Here is a 27,791-nt window from a genome sequence, read left to right as displayed (position 1 = left end):
GACTGCAATCTGCTTTATTCAATCTACTGATTCAAATGTTAATCTCATCCAGAAACACCCTCACAGACATACCCAGAATAATGTTTGGTCAAATGTCTGGGCACCCTGTGGCTCAGTCAAGTTGACACATTAATTGTTACAGGGTTGTAACATAAGCTTAATTACTTCATAATTGATAAATGCTTAGAACAGTGCATAATAAGGATTTGTTAAAGTTAATATTCTTTTCAGATGAAATTGATATCTAGAGACATAAAATGATTTGTTGTTTAGTAATAACATACAAACTATCAGATCTGTATTTTTCTTTATATTGTCATTCTCTTTAATGTGACTTTGGGGACAGCCAGAAAACTACCATCCCCTTACTCTAAAATCAAAATACCTCCTGCATCCATCAATGGTGATATCACATGTTGACTATTTTTATGCTTTTCTGTGTTAAATATTATATTCCCTAGGTAATTTCCTTATAAAATGAAAATTTCCCTATTATATTTTTTTCTTATAAAACTCATTAAATTAATTTAATAAATAACCACACTGTTAAAGTATTTCAATAAATGAGGCTGGCAGCCTGGGAGGGAAACATAGTAGATGACGTTCACCACAGACTGTATCAACTTCATTGGGTTATTTTTTTCTTCTTCTTCTTAAAAGCACTGAGATTTTCAGAGAGAGGAAGCAGAAATAATATAGGGATATAGAGAAAGAAGATGCTGCACAAAAGTTCTTCAATTTATTTCCCCCAAATCAACTGTCTATCAGAGAATATGGAGAAACGACTGTGATGTAAACTAAAGAAACACTTGCAGCTCAGCTCAGATGTTCTAACCACTGCTCTGAAGTCTTCCTCTCAGAAAAGTTTGTGTTGGACCAATTAAAGGAACATGAAGGATCTACTCCAATAGCTTCCTATTGCACAGCTGTTTCTAAATGCCTTGGTTCTGGTCTCTGAAGAAGATATAATCAAGGGGATGTTCCTCCAAATCCATAAAATTTCCCCAAATCCCTAAGTGCAGGTCCTTCTTGCTTTTGGCAAGCAGTAAGATGTTTCAGCTTTCAAGCTAGAATTGCCTCTTCAAGGTTGCCAGGTTATTGTGGGATTGCAGTAAAACAAAGACATGCTTTTCATGGAGAGTTTTCAATAAGACCTTCTTGTTCACAAGGAAAATGCATCAACATATTAGCCTCCATTGTCTTCTCTGGCTCTTTATTGAAGGAAAAAGACAATGAAATAAAATAAGGGAGAGGAAAAAGAAAATGGATCTTTGAAAACAAAGTTATCTTCTAGGTCTGAAGAGCAACATCAGAATATTCCTTTTTAAAATATTTTAAAAATGTATCATGTCATTTGTAAAGAGCAGAGCCACATAAATAGAGAGCTAAGAAAAAAATTAAGCATAATGTTTGGTACATAATACGTGTTTAGAAAATGTCTGGTGAATGAAATTGTTAACCAATGAAAGACGAAGCCATGTAAAGTTACCATTTGCATAAATCAGACTTTCCTTAAATCTTCGTATCATCTCAGACCCAAACTCTGCACCTGAAGTTACCTTTGAAAAACTGCTAGCCTAAATTATACTAACCTCAGAAAGGCATGATGGTGTGGCTGGCTACAATACTAGTCCTCTGTGACTTGGATATAACCAGGAGCAGGACTTCTTAAAACACAGATTGCTCAGTCACATCCTCAGATTTCTTGATTCGTTAGGTCTGGGTGGGGCCAGAGAATTCACATTTCTGATAATTTGCATTTCTAATAAGTTCTCAGGAGATACCAGCGCTGGTCCAGGGAACACACTTGAAGAATCACTGTTGTAAGGGGCAAAACAATGATCTGAAAGTTCTGAGAGGTGTTTTGTTGTTATTTTATATAGAAGTTCTACTTTGGATACCTCACCCTTTGAAAATTACTTGAAAGTAATAATCTATATAAATCTACCAGATATAATTGTACAATCTTTTGCAATTAATATTTTCCATATGTCTTAACAGATTGGATTCTTATGATAACTCAGTAAGTTAGAAAGAACAGTGATTATTTTAATGATATTTTAATAGGTAATAAACTTAGATGTTGTAAAAATAAATATCTTGAAGACAGTGATCATGTCTCACTTATATTAGTATCCTTGAAACTTAACAATGTAAATAAAATGTACACAGCGTTTAAGAAATATTTAATTAGTTAATTTTGCACAAGGACATTACTTGTAAGTGATTGAACCAGGGATCAAATAGTCATATGATTCCAAATTCAGTGCTGTGTCCAATTCTCCACCATACTCTCATAACAGAGTACTCTGGTCCCTAGTTTTCCTTCTATATATATGGAGAGGGGTAAATTGATAGCAACATAGAGTTAGCCTAAAACAAGCTACTTAGATAAAGAAACAATGGCATCTCCATGTCCTGTTGCATAGGATGATGCCTGACACATAGGAGACACATCACCCGTATTTGTGGGATTGACTTGTGTGTTTATCTTCACCCCCACCTACGTAACCATGAGTGTATGTATATGTCATCCCAGAATTGTTAGCAGGCCTCAGGCTTGGGGAATAAAGTTCAGGGAAACCACAAGCCACAGAGGAGAGCCACCGGGGTTTGGGATATATGGCTCTGACTTCTTCCTCATGAGAAGGAAGCGGCCTCCTTAGACCAAAAAGATTAGGATGGGTGACTGCCAATTCTGTTAACTGGCAGCTCCAGACTCTAACCCTTAAGCTTGCTCTGCTGTGCTTCCAAATCCTCAAATGTGTTCCAATCAAGGGAATGCTGCCGAATTGAAATGGATTTTCCTATCACTGCAAGGAAACAAGGCAAGCCTTAAGTTAGACTTCTAAGCAGAGTCCCAGAGGGAGGATGACTAATTAGACCAAGGACCAAACTCCTTCATGCCCTGCCAGAGAGGCCCACTGAGTTTCTGTGGAATGATGGCCACAGAATCTGTTTTCTGCTCATAGTGGCCTGGCTTCCCACAGTGAGGGGGGGGAAGTCTTTTTTTTTGAGATGGAGTCTCGCTCTGTCTCCCAGGCTAGAGTGCAGTGGCGTGATCTTGGCTCACTGCAACGTCTGCCTCCCAGGTTCAAGCGATTCCCCTGCCTTAGCCTCCCTAGTAGCTGGGACTACAGGCGCCCGCTGCCACGCCCGGCTAATTTTTTGTATTTTTAGTAGAGACAGGTTTCATCATGTTAGCCAGGATGGTCTCGATCTCCTGGCTTCGTGATCTACCTGCCTCAGCTTCCCAAAGTGCTGGGATTACAGGGGTGAGCCACTGGGCCCAGCCTTGTGGTGGGGAATATCTTAATGCATATTGTATTATCCAAAGAATTTATAATGTTAGAAGATGTTTGCTAAAGCATTAATGAACTAAACTTTGTATTTCTCGCAATTTCACAAAAAGAAACAGCTCTCATAAATCCCCCCATTGATTACATCTATGCACTTCATTTTGTTGTTGTGGGTTTTTTTTTATTTATTATACTTTAAGTTCTGGGATACATGTGCAGAACGTGCAGGTTTGTTACATAGGCATACATGTGCCATGGTGGTTGGCTGCACCCATCAACTGGTCATCTACATTAGGTATTTCTCCTAATGCTATCCCTCCCCCTTCCCCCCACCCCCAACAGGCCCCCATGTGTGATGTTCCCCTCCCTGTGTCCATGTGTTCCCATTGTTCAACTCCCACTTATGAGTGAGAACATGTGGCGTTTGGTTTTCTGTTCTTGTGTTAATTTTCTTATCCAGTCTATCATTGATGGGCATTTGGATTGGTTCCAAGGCTTTGCTATTGTGAGCAGTGCTGCAAAAAACATATGTGTGCAGGTGTCTTTATAGTAGAATGATTTATAATCCTTTGGGTATGTACCCAGTAATGGGATTGCTGGGTCAAATGGTATTTGTGGTTCTAGATCCTTGAGGGATCGTCACACTGTTTTCCACAATGGTTGAACTCATTTACACTCCCACTGACAGTGTAAAAGCGTTCCTATTTCTCCACATCCTTGCCAACATCTGTTGTTTCCTGAGTTCATTTCGTTATTTGAATAATTACGTGATAAATAAAAATTAGACTTTCTTTACAAGTATGAGCAACTTTAAAACCACTTTCATAAAATCGACATCATTTTTCTTTGTTTTCAAAATTAACTTTAACATTAATATGAGCCACAATTACTACAAAAACTGGGTTTACCGAAAACATTTAAAAACCAAGAATCAGATTGTGCTTTCTTAAAGAACTCATTTTAAGTGGACGTATTATTTTTTGTTAAATAGGTGACACAACTGCACAAATATTTTCTTTCTGGTGCTCTTAGTAACTAAACAGTGTATTTACAAATCAAATGATCACACTTGAGTGTTCTGTATTTTTATTATTAAACCCTACACAATAGTGCCAGGAGGTTCACCTTTATATCCTATCAAACTTATAAGATACCAGTTGACAAGAGAAGGGCTGGCAATCCTGGGGAAGTCTGCTAGGGCCAGGTGCATTGAGCCATCAGGAGAATAAGCAAGAGAGAATACTAGAAGTGAAGGTTAGAGGTGATTTGTAAAGGCTAGCTATAGCTGATACAACAGCAAACTATGAGAAACTAGAAAAAATAATTTACCAGGGGAACAGGAAGAGACAGAAGCCAGATGAGAGAAAGGCAGCAGGTTGGGACAAGGGATAAGACTAGCGTCAGGGTGCTCAAGTGCTGTCTGACAGAGTGACAGATTTTAACTGCTACATCTTCTTTTTTGTGGTCTTGTCTCCACTGATATAAAGAGACAGTAACCATAGGCTATTTCCTGACATCTACATAGTTTCTAAAAAGCTGTCTTATAAGAGAAGTCTAATTTATGCAATGAATATTTATTAAGCACTAATATACACCAGACGACATACTACATGCTATTTATACATTGTGTTTGCACTCTTGAAACTCACAACTCAGTGGGAGAGGCAAACATTTCATATTATTTGAATTCAAGTAAATGTTTTCTGAATTATTGATAAAATGTGTGTGTGCATGCACACATGTAGATGCAACAATTAAAGAAACCTATCATTGGAATAATTTTAAAGAAACATCCTGAAATAACTAATACCAGATTAAATGTTTAGCAAAATAGGTCAACCACCAAAATACCTCTAACTTGCCTAAGAAGCAAACCAGGCAATATCAGTTTAGTGTCTAAGAGTGACTAAGACTTTGAGGTAATGGAGTTTATGGCTATCTTGTTGCTATTACTTACTAGTAGAATCACCTATGGGAAATTTCTGTTCTACTTGAAATCTCAGCTTTGTCTCACATCACTGAATTGTAGAAATTAAACAGAAATTTGTTGCACGTAGAAAATACTTGTCAAACGCTCACTATTTCTATAAGAAGGAGATGCCAATACCATTGTATGAGATGACCAACTGCTTTGCCCATTTTCCATGATGAGAGTGAAAGGATTTTCTCCTATGTTATCATCTAGGAGTTTTGTAGCTTTGTATTTTAAGTTCAGGTCGATGATTCACTTGAGATAATTCTGTGGAAGGTGTAAAGTCTGCCTAGACTCACTTGTTTGCGTGTGGATGTCCAATTGTGCCAGCACCTTTTATTGAAGAGACTATCCTTTCTCCATTGGATTGCCTTTGCTCCTGCGTCAAAGACCAGTTTACTATGTTCCCGTGGGTCTATATCTGGGCTGTCCATTTTGTTCCATTGATTTCTGCATTTATTCTTTCACAAACACCATACTTTCTTGATGACTGTAGCCTCATAGGAAGTCTTGAAGTCCAGCAGAGTCAGCCTTCCAATTTTCTTCTTCTCTTTCAATATTGTGGTATGCTGTTCTGGGTCTTTTCCCTTTCCACACAAACTTCAAAATCGGTTTGTCAATATCTGCAAAATAACTTGCTGGGATTTTGATCATGATTGCATTGAATCTATAGGTCAAGTTAATCTTTTCATTGCCTGGACCCAGCCCAGTAAATAGCAAATTTTAGGAGCCTCTTTAATTTCTACTGAAGCAGACATTCATTGAGACAAATTAAAGGTGGGGAATTTTCTATTACTTCAAAACCTTAGTAGGTTTGAATTAGCAGTGCATATTAACTCCCTCCTTCCTTTATCATAAGAATTTGGGAGGAGGAAGAGGTGACAACGAGGATGGATCACAGAATATGCTTCATTAAGACAAGAAACTTTTTCCTCTGCTTTGCTGATGATTGTACCCCAAACACCTGGAGCACTTCCTGCCATATCAAACACATTTTTTGTTTCTTTGAGAGGGTCTCTCATTCTGTCACCCAGGCTGGAGGGCAGTGCTATCTCGGCTCACTACAGCCTCTGCCTCCTGGGTTCAAGCAATTCTCATGCCTCAGCCTCCCCAGTAGCTGGGATTATAGGCGCACTCCACTACACCTGGCTAATTTTTGTATTTTTAGCAGAGATGTGGCTTCGCCATGTTGGCCAGGCTGATCTTGAACTCCTGGCCTCAAGTGATCCGCCCGCCTCGGCCTCCCAAAGTGCTAGGATTACAGGAGTGAGCCACTGCACCTGGCCTCCCCAAAATTTTGTAATGTAAATGATTTTTTTTTTTTTTTTTTTGGCTGAAGACCAATATGCTGAAGGAACTTCAGTTGCAAAATACACAGCGATGTCTTTGCACCTAGGTCCTTGCCTGCCTTGCCTGAACTATTTGCCTCTGCCTGCAACTCTCTTCTTACTTCTACACTTTTAACTTAACTAACTACTACTGCAGGTACCTCAGATACCTGTTTACACATTGCTACTTCTTTGTGTCTCCATGTGCTTTGTTTCCTACTCCATTTCCAAGAACCAGAACACTTTGGCATGCATGAGGTACTCAACACATAATTGCTGTTTAAAATAACATATTTCACCCTGTTCATGGACCCACTCAGGACTCTAAAAACACACACTTGCGAATAATTCCTGAGTGAATTATTCATACACAGAGGCCAAAATCTACACTCTAGATTAAGGTCTACAGTATATCTTTGGATGTAGCATTGCACTTGTAGAAGTATTTGGCATTTTCCTGTCCTGCCTTATGGTGTAAACAGAATGGTCACTCTGGATTCAAGTTCTCTCTCTCATTAGAAAAACTGCCTCCAATATAGGAAGCCATCTTGCATCTCATCACCTTCAAGACAGCTGTTATCCATTTCCTGAGTGTTCCAGTAACAGCTTCTGGTCTTCTGCTGAAAGATTTCATTCTATTATTTATGATTTAACTTATTAAATGTTGATGGGAAGATTCCCTGGAAAGGTGTGTTACTGTGGTTACCAGAAGCTTCTCTCATCCCAAGAAGAATCTGCTTTCTGGGCTATAGAACAGGCTTTAAAATCAGCAGGAACCAGACACGTTGAAGCAGAGACAAGTGAGGGGCACAAAGAACCTATGATTATTTTCAAAGCATCCTGGGAAATTCCAGGAAAGATTCTGGAGTTTTCTTTCAAAATGATAACTTACGAACAGTTTGAGGAAAAGCTATGGAAATTAAACGATTTGATTTTCCTGCCATAGATAGAACAGTGACTTTTTATTCTACAGCTATCCTCCCTCACCTCAAAAAATGCATTTTTTATGAGAAAGTCAAACTGGCCTTGTCTCACAGGCAAACACTCCTCACAGAACAGATGAGCCTTTTTGTTAAATTGCAGAAACAGTGAAAGATTTATGATTCTGCTAGACAAAATCCTTTTGTTTTAAATAGTTGCCACTTTTCCATGAAGAAATCAGACACCTTGTTGGTGTTTTCTTATAGTAAACATAAGGTCACTGAAAGGAAACAGGCTAGATGAAAGATCACCACGGTATTAAATTACTTCCATCTGCAAACACTGTAAATCCCATCGACATAGAAAGAGAAGTTATGGTTATAGCTCTGAAGTGTCATGTTTTTGGACTTGAAAAAAGTCCTTCTGCTGAGGACTTTATTCTATTGCCAAGAGTAAGAAACATGAAGTTGTGACGCAGTAACTGGACCATGTCAAAAACATTCTACAGTAGACATCGCGTTTACTCTCTCTTTTCTCAGCCCCTTTTCGGTCGGTTCACTTCTAACATTATCTAACGTTCAATTTTATATTGGGAGAAATTTCTATGAATTAGAGTCAAAGTCCTGTAGTATTAGTTTTCTATAGATTGTCAAGAATTCATTCAAATCATTCAATTATTCTCTACAGTTTTAATTAATTAATTATCTATTTATTTTAATGATTATGAATTGTTCATGCTGAGGGTAGAATCCAAAATGGTTATCTTTTAGAAGCAAAGTCATTTACATTTGTAGTCAATTAATGGTGTCCACAGCTGCAATTTTCCTAAATTGCATGGTAGGCTTTAAATAGAACTTAGATTTTTTCATCCAAGGTTATTAGTAGTTACTGTAAGAGAAAGCAGTGACTATTTTTTGTGGGGGGGGCTGCTAAGCATTTGAACTCAATTCCTAGTTTTGAGAAATTTATTACTGTGTGAGTCTTACCACCAAAGGCCAGAGACTGGCTTTCTAACTTCCTCAAAGATAGGACATGGACATGAGACATGGTAGGACCCTATAGATACAGCCAGGATGTGAATCTGGAACGAGTGATACAAAATAATGAGCTAGTTTATAAGCATTTTTCTGACAGTGTGCAGCACTCAATGTCCAGTGCCGGCAATAGCAATGGTGGGAGAAACACTATATGGTGAGTAGTGGAGGCAGCAGCAACTCCCTAAGAATAATGTTCCTGTGGTATGACCTTGAATGCTGTTCCATTTCCACCATTTAGTATTTTAATATATCTTTGGATAAAAGCTTCAATGACTTTTCCTCAGTTTCTTTATCTGTAAAGTAGGGATAATTATAGGCATTATCTCATAATACTGGTTTAAGGATTGAATAAGTTCATGTGCATAAAACATTGTCTGACAAAGGGAGGGAGGTCTTCATTGGCATTACCTTGGATGAGCCACTATTACCTTCACATGTATGTGCACATAGACCCAACCACATTCCTCAGCATTTTTGTTGATGATTTTTACAATATTTTCTTCTTAAGTTTACCAGTTAAGAAAAAAGTTTTGTTTCTAAATAATAACTAGAATAATTTTCTGCTGAATACAACCAAGAGTCCTTGCTGAAGTCTACCTCATTTTTCACAATAAAACACTCACACTAGAGACACATTTTAAGTTCAGAAGTAGAATGTTTGCGAGAAAATCATTTTTTCTAGATAGTGCTCTATTTGTATTATGCAATCATATAACATAATGCATATTATAAATATATCATATAGCATAAATTGTGTTAAACTTTGACAACCATCCTGGCAACATTGGTGTATTATCTGTTATCATGCTGCTAATAAAGACATACCCAAGACTGGTTAATTTATAAAAGAAAGAGATTTAATGGACTCACAGTTCCACATGGCTGGGGAGGCCTCACAATCATGGTAGAAGGCAAAGGAGAAGCAAAGGCACATCTTGCGTGGCAGCAGGCAAGACAGCATGTGCAGGGGAACTGCCCTTTATAAAACCATCAGCTCACCTGAGACTTATTCACTACCAGGAGAACAGTATGGGGGAACCGCCCCCATGATTCAATTATCTCCACCTGGCCCTGACCTTGACACGTGAGAATTATTACAATGCAAGGTGAGATTTCAGTGGGGACAGAGCCAGATCATATCATTTGACATATTTATATGTCTTCATGTGATATAATTGAAGGGTGATCCACAGTCTGCTGCTAGAATTTCTGAAGTTCTGTTACAGTAGAATCAGCGTTAGAGTTCTGCTGAAAGTAGGGAAGGAGAGGTAGTTTGTGTATTTGTTTTAACCTATATGTCCTCATATTTGCCTGAGAGGAAGAAGAGCAAATAATACTTATAAATTCACAAGAACGACTGGATCTTCAACTCCTGAAAACACAGGGTAAAGGTGGAAGCTCTGTTTGGCTGTCATCCACATAGCCTGACGATATTATGGAGAGGCTGTCAGGTAGAAAACACCAGTGCAAACCACATCATGACTGTCAAGAATCTGGCTCCATGTTTAAGAAATCCAGAAAGTTGTCTGGGAAATAGTAATACCAGAAGCTTCCTTGGATTATTTATTTGATAAGATCTCTTCTCAGTGCTTCTGAAGAGAAAGAGAGAGACAAAAGATGGTATTGACAAAAAGTTCTAGCTGTTTCAAAAGAAATCCATGTGGTTTGCATGCCTTATATTGCTCTTCCTAAAAAAGGAAGACAGCTGTTTGCTGAAGACTACTGTGGCCAGGAGCTTCAGGCCACTAATTACAGTTTCAGAGGCATCAGAGAAGCCAAATTCTTTAAAATTTGTCTCACATCCTTCAAAATCTCTAATTTCTTCTAAGTGTGGACTGCTTCTCATGACCTCAGATAGACCTAGAAGGATCTGATATGTCACTACCTTTCCATGGAGTCATTATTATCCTTTTTACTAATGGGAAGTCAAATGCAGTGCTCTTGATGAGTACTTGGTGAGTTTTTAACCCCACATAGAGCTCCAAGCAAATGTTACACACATTTTGGTAGTCAGTTAACTAGAAGAACCTTTCTCCATTAACAATGACATATTGGCACTAGAAAGTGTGGTTAAGCTGGAAAGCACAAGAATAGGACTCAGGACACTTCAGCTCTTCTTGTCACTCAAGTATTAATTGCCTGTGTGATCTTGAAAGGGGTCCTGCACCTATATTATCATTAGGCTTTTTTTTTTCTACATAAGACAGAGTTGACTGAGATCACTTCCAATGCAGCTGCCCAGTACAAATTACATAATTTTTAATTTTAGAGATAACTTTTTTGCAGTGAAAAACACCAATAGCAATAATTCATAACATTCATGTACGCCACATATGCCGGAATGGATTACCCATGCTCATGGTTATAATTCTTTACTTTATAATATGAATACATATATGTTGACCTATGTTTTGATAAATATTTTACATATAAAATGATAGCAAATAGTTTATGAATAACACTTAGTTGTTAAATATTGAACCATTTCTAAATATCCTATAATACAATTATAACAATAATGATGATGGTAGGTAGTATTTACTGAGCACTTCTTATATGCCACCACTGGCAAAATGCTTGAGATACAGTCACTCATGTATACCTCAAACCGTCCTCAATGTTAGAAAAAATTATAACTTTTATTTTACAAATTGGAAAATTGAGTCAAGACTATACAGCTAAAATGTGGCAGAGTTAAAATTTAAATCAAGGCAATCTGGCTCCATATTCAGTGCTCTTAAACACTCTACATTTTAACACTGAAAGTATACTTGGAGAGCAACATAGCCCAATAATTTATTTTATAATGCTATAATGAAAAACAAAATAACAAGTAAAATTAGCTCAAATTCTAATTGTGTCATTTTTTACTTCTTTATTCTTGGAAAATGTTTAATCTTCTTAATATTCAGTTTTTTCACCTGTAAAATGGGGATAATATTATACAGAATCATCAAATGGGTTTGATGAAATAAAAATTTATGTTTTAACAAATGTATACTGGTAAGAGGTATCCAGTAGTAAACAGAACAAAGTTTATGCCATCATGGAGCTGGAAAAATTGTAGGGAGATAGACATTTTTTAAAACATACAAGTAACAGGATAATTACAAAGAATGATCAGTGAGTGAATGCTTTCCTTATCTGTTGCTGTGTAACGATACAACCATAAATAAAGGGATTCTGAAAAGGCACAGTGGAGATGGTTCTTTGCTCAATGGAATGATCTGAGTACCTGAAGGGTAGAACAACTGGGGCTGGAGAATGTGTTTCCAAGAGAGCTTCGTTGCCTCCATATAGAGTACCAGGACTGAGATGGTTCAAACTCACCCTGGCTCAGTGAGAATGTGAACATGTGGCATCTCCAACATGTCAAGATATCTGTAGAATTAAAATAGGAGATGTGATGATACTGAGTGACTAGCAGATTAATTTGCAGAGTGTTCAAGGAAGCATCTCTGAAGAATTAATGAAGAGCTGAAGAGGGAAAAGGATCCAGTCAAATAAAGATGATGAAGGATAATTCCAGGCAGAGCTAGTGCAAATGTTCTGTGGAGAAAATACGAAGCCTGGTAGGATGGGGAATGAGATAAAGCCAATGATCTGGACAGAGACCAGATTAAGTGGCGTTATGCCAGGTTAGAGTTAGGAGCTTATTGTAGTTCCGATGGGAAGCCATTCGAAGCTTTTGAGTAGGAGAGTGACAGAATCTTAAACTAAAAGAAATAAATCAAAAGAAAACAAGGAACACAAGAAAACAAACACGAAAATGGAATCCATCCTCAATTTCTTCTGACTACATCTGCTATAATCCACCTTCAGTATCTTCACAGCAGATCCTACTTACCAATTCTCTTCATCTTCTATGCTGATAATTTATGAAATAAAATATTTGCCTTTCTTTAATCTCCAATAATATGTGTACACCATGTTTACAAGATTAGTATACATCTAAAATGGGAATGAAATATTTGGGAGTTGCTGAATCTCATAAACTAATACTGATTTAACTCCAAAAATAGACAAAAGCATTTCATTCATGTGTCATTCATTAAAGCATCCACTCGCTCAGCAATTTTTCCATTGATATCCAGATATCAATAAACCAATATCATAAAAATGAGTGTGACAGTTTCTGCTTGCATGGCATTCCTATGACACACAGTAATTTTTCTTTCTTTCTTTCTTTCTTTCTTTCTTTCTTTCTTTCTTTCTTTTTCTTTCTTTCTTTCTTTCTTTTCTTTCTTTCTTTTCTGTCTTTTCTCTCTTTCTCTCTTTCCCTCTCTTCCTCCCTTCCTTCCCTCCCTCCTTCCTTCCTTCCTTTCTTCCTTTCCATCTGATATTCCAAAGCAGAAATCACTGAAGATTTTCCAGCAAACTATGTGTCCTGTAAAAAATACACTTAAACTAATTAAAATGAAATTAGTTTCAAGTCTTCGTATTTTGACCCAAAAAGGTTTTGCCATAGTCATAGAAAAAGATCTGCATTTGGTGCTTCTAACAAGTGTGATTTCAGCAAACTGAAAATGGAAGTATTCCTTATGGTCTTTCTATGCGGAGTATTTGTCCATTGTCAACAGTCCTCAGGAACTGGATTCCTTCCACGTGAAAGAAATTCCAAAATGCAATACATTCCTTAGCTTCCAAAGCAGAACCAAAAGCCTAGACAATCGTTCTCAATGAATGACACATACACACACAATTTGCAGAGAGGACTGGTGACAAATGTCTTAGCAATTTTTTTTTGCAGTTTGTTGTTATCTCTCATTCTGTACCTCATTGGAAAATAACTACAGGCTTTTCAAGGCAAATATATTTGTCCAGACTTAAAAGTCAATCATTTAAAGTCTAATATTGGCCAAAGTTAATAATCGGTTGTTTGTAATCTATGGATGGCTTTCCAAATAAAACTGATCCTTTCATTATCATATCAACCATAAAGTTATTTGTGATGTCAGAGTCTCGAAACCAACATTATTGGAAGTCAATTTTTTATTTTTGTTTTTTTCTGAACCACACATTTAAATATTTGAAGCTAAGTTTTTTTCTATGCTATCTTGACTAAAACCATGAAAGCAGAATTCATTATCAGTGACAATTCCCCCCACAACTTTCCTCCTAAAACTCATGCAAGCACCCAGAGTCACATTAAACCTTCCATGCACAACCATAATAACCATGTTATTCTACTTCCTGTCTTTATTGCTATATTAACTAGTGGTTTAGGATATGATGTCTAGAGTAATATAGCTGGGGCCCATTTCTGTCTGCACCTCTTATTTTCTGTGTGACCTTAACAGTTACTTAACTTCTGTATCTCAGTATTCTGATGGAGACATGATACCTACATTATGTTATTATGATAATTAATTTAGTTAGTATATTTAAAGTACTTAGAAGTGCCTGGAACACCATTAATATTTAATTAATGCAATATTCCTAGGAATTCAGTTAGGGTTTTTCTTTTCTGTTGTTTTGTTTTGTTTTCTGGGTTCTCATTTTCCTTCTTAGTGTCCCTGTCTGCTTTCTTGTTTCCAAAACTAGGATTACAACCTCTCATTCTTAATAACATACATAACATGATATATTATTATTATGTATGTTCTCTTATTTTGCTCCTTTGTTAAAGGCCACTGATAGCTTCACACTGAAGTTCAAGTATTTCCTCCATATGAGGGAGACTGACTAGCAAAGACAGGGTTGGAACCTCCAGCATTAGAGGTGGAGGGGGCTTTCCAGAGGACAAAGAACTCTGGGATGTAATCCATGAATTATTGTCATAGAGGTATCTGACTAGGTATCAAAAAGACTTTCAAACAGTCTGTTCGTGGATGCATCAATTCAACATGAGGGTCAGAGCAATGTGAGATATCAAAACATAAAATATAATTCTCTTGACTAACAAGCTTTTAGATGACTGTGTATATATGAGGGGGAGAGGAGAGAATGATAAATCAAGTATTTAAAAATTACATTGTGTTATTAGTTTTACGTCCTTCAAGAAATACTGAATGAGAGAGGCAGGAACAAAATTTTTTCACCTAAAATAGGTGAAAGTGGGAGCAAGGGAAGGACATTGAAAATATCTGAAGAATAAAGAACTTTTATGGACCAATATGGGTATAGAGGAATAGCAGAAAATATATTAGATGAAGAGATATTGTAGTTTGGGATGGGAATAAATGAGATCTCAAAAGTGCAATTGGTGTCCACATTAGGAAGGTCAACAGATTAGAAGGCCAGGTCTTTCTTAGCTATATGTCCAAATATATTTGATAAATACATTAGACAAAGACCGGGATCTCTTAGCTATGTCATTATGGTGAGGATTGTTTTTGAGAACACAAAGCCAGAATCTGTCATTCTAGTGACAGCTACTCTGACCTTACTCAAGAGTGCAGAAAAGTCTAGCCACTCCATTTCAAACCAGTTTTAGCCCTTACACTCTGGCAGCCAAAGCAGTATGGCATGGCAAAATACAGTATTTTCCACAGTGATGCTGACCAGGATAAAAATCAATTTGGCTGGAAAGAATACACATTTTTCTAGTTCTCATAACATAATTAGAAATTGATCACAGAATAATACATGTAGCACAAACTTTGAGCACAAACGCCCCCAAAGCTTGTGCTCATCAATGAAGATGCAAGGATTAAGGATGCAGTCACACATTTGGGTGGCCTGAAATCAGATAATCTCTCTCTTATCACAATTTTCCTGCCTATAGTATTGAAACTGATCAACGGTGCATCAACAAAACATCCTACTTCTGTTTCTGTGTCCTCTAGACAGAGTCTTCTATTGTAACTACAGATTGGACCAAGAGGTGGGATGCTAGATCATGTATGGACTTGATTTATCTTTGCATCTTCAATACTCAACATGATAAAAGCAGAGATAAGATATTCAATGGAGTTTTTTTGAATTAGTGACTGAGTTAATAAATTAATGTATAAATTGATTATTGAAAAGATAGAAAAATGAATGATTAAATGAATAAGTGAAAAACAAATCGTAGGTTCTTCTAAGAGTTTTAATGAGATAATGAGTAAATGAATAAATGAGTTAATGAATCAAGCATTATTTCCCCTAATTACTCTTCCTAGTAGATACTATGACATGGAGAAAAAAAATCTACATTTTTTACAGTTAAGTCAGGTGCAGTGAGCTGGCTACTTTTGTTAAGTATGCGTGGGGTTCTGCATATTTTTCTGCCTCACTGAAGAAAGCTTTGTTATAAATGTTACCTTTATACTGATCCTTGAAGAAGGCCATCCAAAAATAGCCCAGCATGACAAGTTCATCATGCTGTTTCCTTCACTTCCCTAGGCTACTCCCCTATGAAAAATATTTTGATTTAGTTGGTTCATTTCACATGATGGCAGAATGAATTATCATTTTATAGTGGACATCAGCAAGAGGATAAGAATTTACCATTAAAACACAGTGAAACTGAAACTATTTTGGCCTCCCCCTGCTGTCCTTGAAGATAAATGATTATGATGTCAGTGCAATTTGAAAGAATATTAAATCAGAAGCTGAAAACACCTAGCAGTTCCAACTCCCTCATATCACAAGGCTCGTATTTTCACAAACTCAAAAAACTAAGATGATTCTTTCATTCTCATTATCATTCTCAAAAAAACAAATAGCTTGTTTGCAGCTAGTTACTTGACATATTGAGTGGAAAAAATTCCTCTTCGTTCATCATGGTCTTACACTTACAATTGGCTACATAATTTGATTTTCTTCCAGATGCTTTTCAAACATAATTGAGATAAATAAAACACCAGGCCTTAAACACTGACCAAAGAAGGAAACAAATCCATACCATAAGTATAATATTTCTGCTTTCTTATAGCTTTGAAGACTTGTTCATGTTAATCTTAATTCCTTCAGCATTTTTTTTTTTACTTCTGAGAAGAGTGATCAGATGATGATGTATTGAACAAAAGAGCAAATGAGTCCATGTTACTGTAATCCTGATAGGAGAAGAGTAAAGAAGAGCTGAAATTTGTTTCATGCCTTTTTATGCTAAAACCTGCAATATATGCATAATGACCCCCTCAAAGATGTCCACATCCTAATCCCTGGAAACTGTGAATGCATTACCTTTCATGGAAAATATATTACCTTATATGGCATCCTAATTCCTACAAACTGTGAATATGTTACCTTATATGATAAATGAACATATATGGTATATGTGATTAAGTTAATGATACTGCATTTGGTGGGTTATCATGATAGACCCTATATAATTACAAGGGTTCTTATAAGAGGGAGGTAGGATAGTAGAGAGGAAAGAAGGCAATGTGATGACTGAAGCACAGATAGGAATGATGTGTCCACAAGCTTTGGAGAGTTGCTTCTTTGTCCGCCACAAGGAATGATGAACAACAGCCTTTAAAAGCTGGAAGAGGCAAAGAATCAACTCTCTTGGAGTGTCTAGAAGGAAAAATTTCTGCTGACCCCTTAATTACAGCCCTGTAAGACTCATCTTAGGAATTCTGACTGCCAGATTTGTAAGACATTAAATTTGTGTTTGTGATAATTTGTTACAGCGGCAATAAGAAAATAAGGAAGCATCTTTGTCTTACCTCGTGAAGGATTCATAACAGTATGAAGGAGAAGTAATGTCTGCATTTTACGGTGGCACCCAGTGCTTGGTGAGGCCCACCCAAGTTCACACTGTCAAGTAATAGTGGAAGTAGGCCTTAAACAAAGATTTGTCAGCCAATAAAGACCATGATTTTTTTCACAGGGCTATGCAACCAATAATATCATCTAGATTTCTCCCTTACCATCAGTGTCAACCTGATAGCTTGCTCATGCTTCTGTGTTATCTAGGAGTCCATTCTGCTCCATAGACCATTGTTTTCATATATAGATTGTGTGGATTGCCCAGAATACTTTAATTTACAAATTTTCCTTCACTCAACCACAAATTTGGAAGTTATCTGCTTTGCAAGAGAAGGCAGGGACATAGAGCAGAAAGGGGAAGAAAGTAAGAAAGTGAAAGCCAAAACAGACCTCCTATATGAATCGTGTCCAGGAGTTTTTTGTCCAGCAGTGTTAGAGTCTTGTGGAATGAGTGCAGGGCTTTTATTTCTCCTTTATAACTTCAACAGGAAGTTACTACAACACACGACACTTTCTGCCAAAACAGCTGACTTTGGGGATGTTCATGAAAATGATTGAAATGGATGCCTTCTCCCTGAGCTACCAGGGAGCTCTACCTAATATCTTCAAGGGCAGCTTGGCCTTCTTCCAGCAGAGATACTATCTGATTTACTGCACTGCCTACTGTGATGCCTGTACAGCCCAACTTCCCACCTGACCAGTGGGAAACAGCTGCAGGAACATACCCTCCCCCTCCCCTTCGCCTCACTCCAGCTGGAAGGAGGAGGCCAGCTCAACATCTATCTTTCTTATCTGTTTCTGATGTGCACAGAATTTCACATTTTCAGGTTGTCGTCTGTCAAAGAAGCTTTCAGGCATGTAAGTCGTCCCTCCTCTACTTCTTGTTTAGATCTTTCTGCAACTCATTTGGGATCCTCAAAAAATAAAAATAATCCCTCCTTCACAGAGCTCAACTAGGGGATGTTAATGCAGGGACATACTTTATGTATCAGTTTCTCTTAATAGATTTCCACTGTTTTCATTATAAAAATAAAGTCCTAAGGAATAGGAAAGATGAAACATGCGACTATGCTGCATTTTAGTCACCACCAAATTGGTAATGACCCTTATGGGTCCTGGCAAATGTGAACCCAAGGTGCTAAGAAGTACAACAGTAATTTGTGTTTCCTTTAGATTTTTCTCCATTCGTTTTTCTAGTCCCCTCTCCCCTCATCGAATGCTTTCATTCTGAGAGTGAATAAAGCATTCTTCAGCAACTTTTGTAACTTACTCCTAGACAGTTTGATTAGTTCTAAACTTGGCGTGCTTCATGCTATCCTGTTGTTCTGATGTGTGCATGTGAAAGAGGAAGCGGGGACTAGTGTGGAACTGGAAAAGCTGACAAACAATACAGAGTGCCTCATGCATTTCTATAAAACCCATTATTTACTGTTAGGGTTTTTGGAAAGGAAAAAAAGCAAAGCCAAACTCTAGAATAACTATTTTAGTCTAATGCTATTTGGTCATTTGTGATGTTTGAGTTAGCCACCAAATGGGGAGGACAGCAAAAAGGAGAAACTGTAATGTATTTTTCTTTAAATTTAGAGAAATATTTTAAATACATACCGAGAAGTTGGGGAGGAAATGCTGGTGGGAAACATACAGATAGCAGAACATCTGATAGAGAACATCAGATAAACATATAGATAACAGAGAGTATGATTTTAAAGTACCATTAATTATTTTGATTCCTAATTCTTAACATGTGTGCGGGGGAAATTTTTAGAAGAAATGAGGTTGATAAAAATAGATATGCTTATATGTGTTGTAACACAAATGTTTCTTGTCTGAAAAGATGTGTGAATTGGAAATTGTTGCTGATTTCCAGAGCAGAGGAATCCTGTGAGGTGGAGTTTATTAGAAAATGATTCTGAAACATTGTTTGAAATAAAACTACACCTTTTTTTTTTTTTTCTTGTTGCCCAGGCTGGAGTGCAGTGGTACGATCTCAGCTCACCACAACCTCCACCTCCCGGGTTCAAGCGATTCTCCTGCCTCAGCCTCCCGAGTAGCTGGGATTACAGGCATGCGCCACCAGGCCTGGCTAATTTTGTACTTTTAGTAGAGACAGGGTTTCTCCATGTTGGTCAGGCTGGTCTTGAACTCCCCACCTCAGGTGATCCGCCCGCCTCGGCCTCCCAAAGTGCTGGGATTACAGGTGTGAACCACCACGCCCAGCCACCTATTTTTTAATCATCATTGAAGAAGATGATAATATACAACTTAATGAGTGAGACTTGGAGAACATGCCATAGATCAGCTTATACTTTGAAGCTTAATCGTTTTCACCCTTTCATTGATTTCTTAATAAACCAGAAAAAGTTTTATCTGCCTTACCATCACACTGATTCCTCGATTTCAGTCCTATGTGGCTACTCTTAGGTGCCCAAGTAGACCCCACAGTTTCACCTGCACTCCCTGTTGCATTCTTATCTGATGAATCCTGATCCACTTTTTCAGCCCCCACTCTCCTTCTTCCATATAGACAGCTCTCCTTTCTTAGAAACTCAGTACAAACAACAACAATGAATTTCAAGGATGGTACTTAAAAAATTAACATGAATCATATTTATCTACATACATATATATACTTTCTGTTGGTTTTCAAACTCCTCAAAAAGATGAATTGTGTCATTTTTATCTTGTATTATCTCAAGTAAATCCTACAGTGCCTAGAGCACAAATGACAAAAAATAAATATTTTTTGAAAACTAGTAAGTTTGTAGATTTTGGTTTTGATTTTCCTTGATGTAATGACATACTTATTTATAATCATAAAATACCTGATAGAAAAAGAGAAACTATTGGTAACCGTCACTTTTTATTGAATCCACTATCTTCAAGGCTTGATGGCAATCTCTTTATTCATATTACCTCATCTAATTCTTACAACAATTTTTCATGCTTTGAAGAAAAGTTTGAATATTTACTATATGCAAATCTAAGTACACATTTATGTTTATTTTGCTTATGAGGAAAATGATGCTTAGAAAATTAAAGTTCACAGAGCTAATAAATAGAAGAACCAGTATTCAAATTTAGTTATATTTTGATGCCAATATCCCAAATTTTTAATTAAAGGGCATAATTTGAAACAAACTATTAAAAACTGACACTCTCCTTTCTATTTTCTCCACTAATAGTCCACAGTGACTATTGCTCCCATGTTTATATCCATGTGTGCTTAATGTTTAGCTCCCACTTATAAATGAGAAAACGTGTTATTTGATTTCCCATTCCTGTGTTAATTTGCTTAGAATAATGGCCTCCAGCTTCATCAATTTTGCTGCAAAGAACAAGATTGCTTTCTTTTTAATGAATGCATTGTATTCCATAGTGTATATGTACCACATTCTCTTTATCTAATCCACCATTAATGGGTACCTCAGTTGATTCCATGCCTTTGCTATTGAGAATAGCATGGCAAAGAACGTACAAGTACATATGTCTTTTTGGTATAATGATCTACTTTTCTTTCAGTATATACCCAGTAATGGGATAGATGGATTGAATGGTAGCTGTTTTAAGTTCTTTGAGAAATCTTCAAAGTGCTTTCATAATAGCTGAACTAATTTACATTCCTACCAACAGCGTATGAGAGTTCCCTTTTCTCCATAGCCTTGCCAGCATCTGTTGTTCTTTGACTTTTTAAAATAAAAGCCATTCTGACTGGTGTGAAATAGTGTCACATTTTGTTATTGATTTGCATTTCTCTGATGATCATTTATAATGAGAATTTTCTCATATGTTTGTTGGCCACTTATATGTCTTCTTTTCAGAAGAGCCTGTTCATGTTCTTTGTCCATTTTTTAAATGGTATTATTTGCTCTTTGCCTGTTGATTTAAGTTCCTTGTAGATACTGGATATTAGACCTTTGTTGGAGGCATAGATTGCAAATATTTTTCTCTCATTTTGTAGGTTATATTTTTACTCTTTTGATAGTTTCTTTCACTGTGCAGAAACTCATTAATTTAATAAGGTCCCATATGTCAAATTTTGTTCTTATTGCAGTTGTTTTTGGGGACGTAGCCAAAAATTCTTTGTGAAAGTGGATGTCAAGAAGAGCATTTCTTAGGTATTCTTCCAGGATTTTCATAGTTTGAGGTCTTATATTTAAATCTTTAATACATCTTGAGTTAATTTTTGTATATGGTGAAAGGTAAGGATCTAGTTTCATTCTTCTGCATATATCTAGTCAGTTATCCCAGCACTATTTATTGAAATCCTTTCCCAGTTGCTTGTTTTTGTTCAGCCTTGCCAAAGATCAGGTGACTGTAGGTGTGCAGCTTTATCTCTGAGTTTTCTGTTCTATTCCATTGACCTATGTTTTTCTTACTATACCACTGGTACCATGCCGTTTTGATTACTGTAGCCTTATATCATAGTTTGGAGTTGAATAATGTGATGCCTCCAAGAAGATCCAAGAAAGTACAATCAGAAATGACAAAGATGACATTACATCTGACCACAAAGAAATACAAAATATCCACAGAGAATGCTATGAACCACTCTATGCACACAAATTAGAAAAAATGAGTTAGAAGAAATGAATAAATTCCTGGAAACAGCCAATCTTCCAAGATTGAATAAGGAAGATATTGAAACCCTGAATAGACCAATGTTGACCTCTGAAATAAAATGAGTAGTAGAAAACCTAACAAGCAGAAAAAGCCCTGGGCCAGATGGATTCACAGCCAAACTCTACCAGGTATATAAAGAAAAACTTGTACCAGTCTCATTGAAACTATTCCAAAAAACCTGGGGAGGAGTGACTCCTCCCTCTTATTCTGTGAAGCCAGCATACCCTAATACCAAAATCTGGCAGAGACACAATGAAAATAAAACCGTCACGCCAGTATCCCTGATGAACATAAATGCAAAAATCTTTAACAAACTAAATATAGGAGCACAATGAGAAGTTAATTCACCACAATCAAGCAGGCTTTATCCCTAGGATGCAAGGTTGGTTTAATACATACAAATCAATAATTGTGATTCACCACGTAAACAGAATTAAAAGCAAAAATCATATGATCATCTCAACAGATGTAGAAACTTTTGATAAAATCCAACATCCTGTCATGATAAAAACCTTCAATACACTAGGCATTGAAGAAACATACCTCAAAATAATAAGAGCCATTTCTGATAAACCCATAGCCAACATCATACTGAATGAGCAAAAACCCCTTGAGAACTGAAACAAGAAAAGGATGCTTGCTGTCACCACTCCTGTTAAACATAGTACCAGAAGTCCTAGCCAGAGTAATCAGGCAAGATAAAGAAATAAAAGGCATCCAAATAGAAAGAGAAGAAATCATACTATCTCTCTTCACTGATGACATGATTCTATACCTAGAAATTCCTAAAGACTCCATAAAAATGCTTCTGGAACTGACAAATGACTTAAGTAAAGTTGCAAGATACAAAATCAGTGTACACAAATCAGTAGCATTTCTATACACCAACAATGTCCAGGCTGACAGTCAAATAAAGAACACAATTCCATTTACAACAGTCACAAAGAAAATGAAATACCTAGAAATACAGCTAACCAAAGAGGTGAAAGATCTCTACCAGAAGAACTACAAAACACTGCTGAAAGAAATCAGAGGTGACACAAATAAATGGAAAAATATTCCATGCTCATGGATTGGAAGAATCAATATTGTTAAAATGGTTATACTACCCAAAGCAATTTACAGATTCAATGTTATTCCTATCAAACTACCAAGGTCATTATTCACAGAATTAGAAAAAATCTATTGTAAAATTCGTGGAGAACCAAAAGGGAGCCCAAGTAGCCAAAGCAATCCTTAGCAAAAAGAAATGAACTCTTCTTGACTGTAACAAAGCAATGAGAAGATATCTTCTAAATGTATTCTTAGCTCATCACAAGCAGATTGATTTGTATTTATTTTCCAAGGCATTAAGGAAAAACTCTTCTAAAATATCATTCAAAAATGTTTCTAATTTTGTTCAGTTGCTGAATTTCACCTTTCATACAATGACTTCTAAATTTTTAGTAAGCTGTTATTCAATCTCTTCTTGCAACTAAGAAAGATGTGCTCACTCTTCTCCCTGTGGTCAATGTTCTTCAACATTCATCTATTGTTTTAGTTCTCTTTTATTTACAAATAACAGAAAATCATCTCTAACTGTCTAAGTAAAATAATAAAATAATAAAGAAAAAAAGGTGCTTTATTGGCTTATGGAACTAAAAACAAATCTGATATAAATTGGTTTCAGGCACTGCTAAAACAAGGAGTTCAAATGTACCAAGTCTTAGTCCCTTTGTTTCTTAATCATATCTTCTTCCTCCCTCTCTGTCTTCCTCTGTTCATTTCTATCTTTCTATTTATATCTTAACTTTGCTTTCCTCTGTGTTTGTTGCATTTTCAAAAAGGCTTTCTCTGAATTTAGCAAGATGGCTACTCACAACTCTAGAGTTAAATCTAATACAATCAGCAATACAATTGAGAGAAAAAACCTCTATCCAGTTAGCTCAAACAAAGTCCGTGGAAGTAGTCAATTCTCTTTATTCATGTTAGTTATAGTCTAGAAAGTTGCCATAAATGCTTAGTTAGAAAATACTGAACCATTGTCCCAAGGTAAAATACAAGAATATGGGGCTAGGTTGCTGTGAATCTGAGCCTAATCAAACCATTCTCATTGATCATTATATAATCTTGTTTTATGTGGGCTTTCGTTTAAAAACCATTTATGGAAAAACACATAAAACAAGATTATGTATTTTATATGTATACTATATATATAGTTAATATATAAAACTAGGTATATGACACTCTATATATAGTTTATATATACACATATATATGCACACAAACGTAAAGTTATATAGTTAATTTATTTACATTAAACTCATGACCAACAGCACTATAGCTCATGCTTGAACAAAGCTTATATAACATGCATATTTTATCCAAAATGTACATCAAAGCCTCCTTGCTCTTTGGAACAATAGACAACACTTTTTAGCACTATTCTTGCAGTCATTTTAAACAGTAAAATCACAAACACACATACACAAAAATAATCATACAAATGTGACAAACATGGCCCAGAATAGACTTCAAAAAGAACATGTTTACTGCATGAGAGCTGAAACAAAAAGTCAGAGCTTCACCTTGTTCAGCCTCAGCTGGGAACATACACATGGGGTGACCCAAATTTTTTCTGCTCTGTTTGTGTCTTTGACTAATCGGGATTTGGGGATTACAAATACATTTTAAAAGAATTTAGAAGAATTTATATCAGTACCCATTCACAAATATAAAAGCCATGAATAATGAAGGTGTACTGAAAGTCTTATGGCTGTGATTGACCAAGTTCTGAGTCACCTCTCGCTCTTTGACACAAAGGGACTGATGTCAGTTCCCTGTGAGCAACATGGACGATTCAGTCAATTCAGGATGGCTCCCTAAGGGAAATAGATGCAATTATTAGTAGCAGGGGAAGGAGATATTGGAAGTGGTCAGGAAAAGAAAATTACTAAGTATTATTGACACCTTGTTTCAGCCTACTCCTTCCTGGATAAAAGACATTTATTTCTTAAGACTTTTACTTTTTAAAATTCTCTCCTATTAGCATCTAGCTTTCCTCCTGTGTAATTGCTCAGCTATTTATATGAAGACTCATGTAGAAAATGTATACCCTATATAGTAATTATTAATTAGTGTAAAACTATCAAACTATCCTAAATAATGTTACGTATTATATACAAGTTTATCTAATATTTTCTTTAAATTAAATTTAATTTGTGATAATTCTATTCTCATTTTCTTTCTTGAAGCTGATCACTAGTGAAACAACAAGAGTAAAGTTTCCTTATTAACTGGGGAAAGTGATTGTATTATACTTATGTCAAGCCCCATTTGTTTTTATTTCTTAAAAGATAGGGAAATACTGCTTATTTCGCTTTCCTGTGGATAGGCTTCTTGCCTTTACAGATCGTGTCTTTTATCATCAAAAACGTTTCTTCTGAGAAAACATAACTGAGGCACAGTTTGGTTACATAATTCCACCCATTGATGTACAAATTCAGTTAGCACCTATTATTTTCTCGACCGTGCTTGGCATTACAGACTCAATGCTCTGTACGACAGGTAAACAGAGGGTTACTTAACACATTCATTCAAGAAATAAATAATTCTTAAAGGTGTCTTCATGCCAAAATTGGATTGGTTTGGGGAGATGGGGAGAGGGGTAGGCCCTGTCTTTACAGAATGTGCAGTCAAGTAAGACACTTAACTCAGTACAAGAGGACCCATTAGAGGTGAGCACGGTTTACCTGGATAGCACACATGTGGAAGCAGAGATGAGGACAGGTGACATTTTAATGACACCTTAAACGATGAGTAAGTGTATCTGAGCTGATTGAGAGATTTGGAAGTCTCTAGGAAAGTTTACTAATATTTGGTTGACTCTAGTCCTTTGGGAACTCATAGGACTGTATTTCCCACTGGTGAGCTCCAGTCTTGTGAAATATGAGAAGTGACACATGGAAATAAAATCTTTAGGACCCAGCATTCTGGGGGAACATCCAGTGTTCCCATTCACTGAGATTAGGAATTCACATAGTAATACAGGGGTTCCCAACTACTGTTCATTGGAATAATAGCTGCCTGTGATATTAAGTAGTATTTTGGGCAAAAGAATTCTTAGACCAAATAAATGCCCAAATTACTGTGTCAAAGAGGTCAAATGTGTACCTCTACTAAGCTATTTCCTAGTACTCTTATAATTTTTTTTTTTGATGGATTCTCACACTGTCGCCCAGGCTAGAGTGCAGTGTTGCAATCTCAGCTCACTGCAAGCTCCGCCTCCCAGGTTCAACTCCTGCCTCAGCCTCTTGAGTAGCTGAGACTACAGGCACCTGCCACCATGTCCAGATATATATATTTTTTTCTTGTATTTTTAGTAGAGATGGGGTTTCACCGGGTTAGCCAGGATGATCTCAACCTCCTGACCTTGTGATCCACCCATCTCGGCCTCCCAATATGCTGGGATTACAGGTGTGAGCCACCGTGCCCGGCCTAGTACTCTTAGAATTCTAATAAAACTTGTGAAGTTACAGAAGGAAGATATGTATATAGCATTCCTGATACTTGTTTTACCCACAGGTCACTAAATCCAACATATATTTTTCAGTCCTTGTATTGTTTGACTGCTTTGCGTTATTTGACATAGTTGACCTCGTTTCCTAAGGCATCTTATTTCATCCCTTCACCTGAGTATGTGTTAATTATTCCAGTAACTATCTATGAATTGCATCACATGTGTTAGGCCTATGTAGTCACTTAGGAAATAAAACAGTGAGCACAGCCAGCCATCATTCACCGTTTCTCAGAGCCTAAGTGGGCTGAATGAGCTTGACTTTAGCTCAGCAAAAGGATGCTTCAGTTCAAGATAAGTAAAAATCTTATAAACAAGGAGGCAGGTCTATCCAGTGGAAGAGGGAAAACTAGGTGCTTGTGTCAATCCTGAAAGATGAGGAGGAGTTACTGAAGCTAAGGAGGCAGGGACCACAGGACAAAGGAACAAGCATTTCAAATGATTTGCCATGTGTAGGCAAACAGCAATACAAGACCAAAAAAAAGTTAGTAAGTCTAGTGCAGGTCAAGAACAGAAAAAATGATTAATGGCAATAACTACCCAGTCATGAAGACCTGATGCCGGTACGTTAGGCTTCAGTACTTTCTTTATCTTAAGCAATTTGACAATTCTTTGAAGGAATTCAAGCTAGAAAGAGGGATGCCGAAGAAGGGAGTGCCCTTTTTTTGACACCTTTCATGGCTGATGATCATACATGTTTACATATGATTATTTGATTTACATAGCATTTATGCTTCAGAAGAATAGAGACGACCTGTAATGGTTCACCATGGTGTTCCTGGAGTCCAGCAGAATGACCAGTCCATAGCATTCCATAAGTTTTTATTAAATGATTGAAAGAATTCATTATATGACATTTTTCATCTATCATCTATCATCTCTCCCATAGATTTTCCACAATTTGAAAAGCAACACTCTAATTCAGTAATTTTCAAACTTTAATGTGAATATGAATCACCTGAGAATATTTTTTAAACTGCAGTGGTCTAAGGTGGAGTTTAAAATCCTTCAGCTCTAATAACTCCAAATGAGCATGATACTGGTGGCCCATGGAATATGCTTACAGTAACACTGAGTCCTAAGCCCTGAATCCAAACCTAGATGCAAAGAACAGAGTGAATTCAGCATATTCCCTCCTGTACCAGTGAGTCTCATACTCTCATAATTGGATGCCCATAGAAATAATCTGGAAAGTTCTCTCTCTCTCTCTCTCTCTCAATATATATATATATAGATATGTATCTTTTTTACACTCTCTGGGCCCCATCACTAGAGATTTTGAATCAGCTGATCTGGAGTAGAGTTGCAAGCACTGGAAGTCTGAAATCGCTATCCTTGATAGCCTAATGAACACCCATAGCTGAGATCCAGCGTTTTACATAAAGGCCCACCTCTGGGTTGCCTTTATATAAAGAG

General features: G+C 36.7%; 1 long non-coding RNA gene across 1 annotated transcript in view; it reads right to left on the bottom strand.

Moving 5' to 3' along the window:
• Window positions 1-11,810: 11,810 nt before the first annotated feature.
• Window positions 11,811-27,791, bottom strand: part of LOC131381603 (uncharacterized) — a 56,116-nt gene continuing 40,135 nt past the window's right edge. The window contains exon 3 of the long non-coding RNA XR_009210456.1: window positions 11,811-11,938. This is a non-coding gene — a long non-coding RNA (uncharacterized LOC131381603). The remainder of the gene's footprint in view (window positions 11,939-27,791) is intronic.

Source organism: Hylobates moloch, unplaced genomic scaffold (assembly GCF_009828535.3).
Source record: "Hylobates moloch isolate HMO894 unplaced genomic scaffold, HMol_V3 SCAFFOLD_17, whole genome shotgun sequence".
NCBI lineage: Eukaryota > Metazoa > Chordata > Mammalia > Primates > Hylobatidae > Hylobates > Hylobates moloch.
The sequence above is the reverse complement of the archived record's forward strand: the minus strand, read 5'-3'. Positions and strand labels throughout refer to the sequence as shown.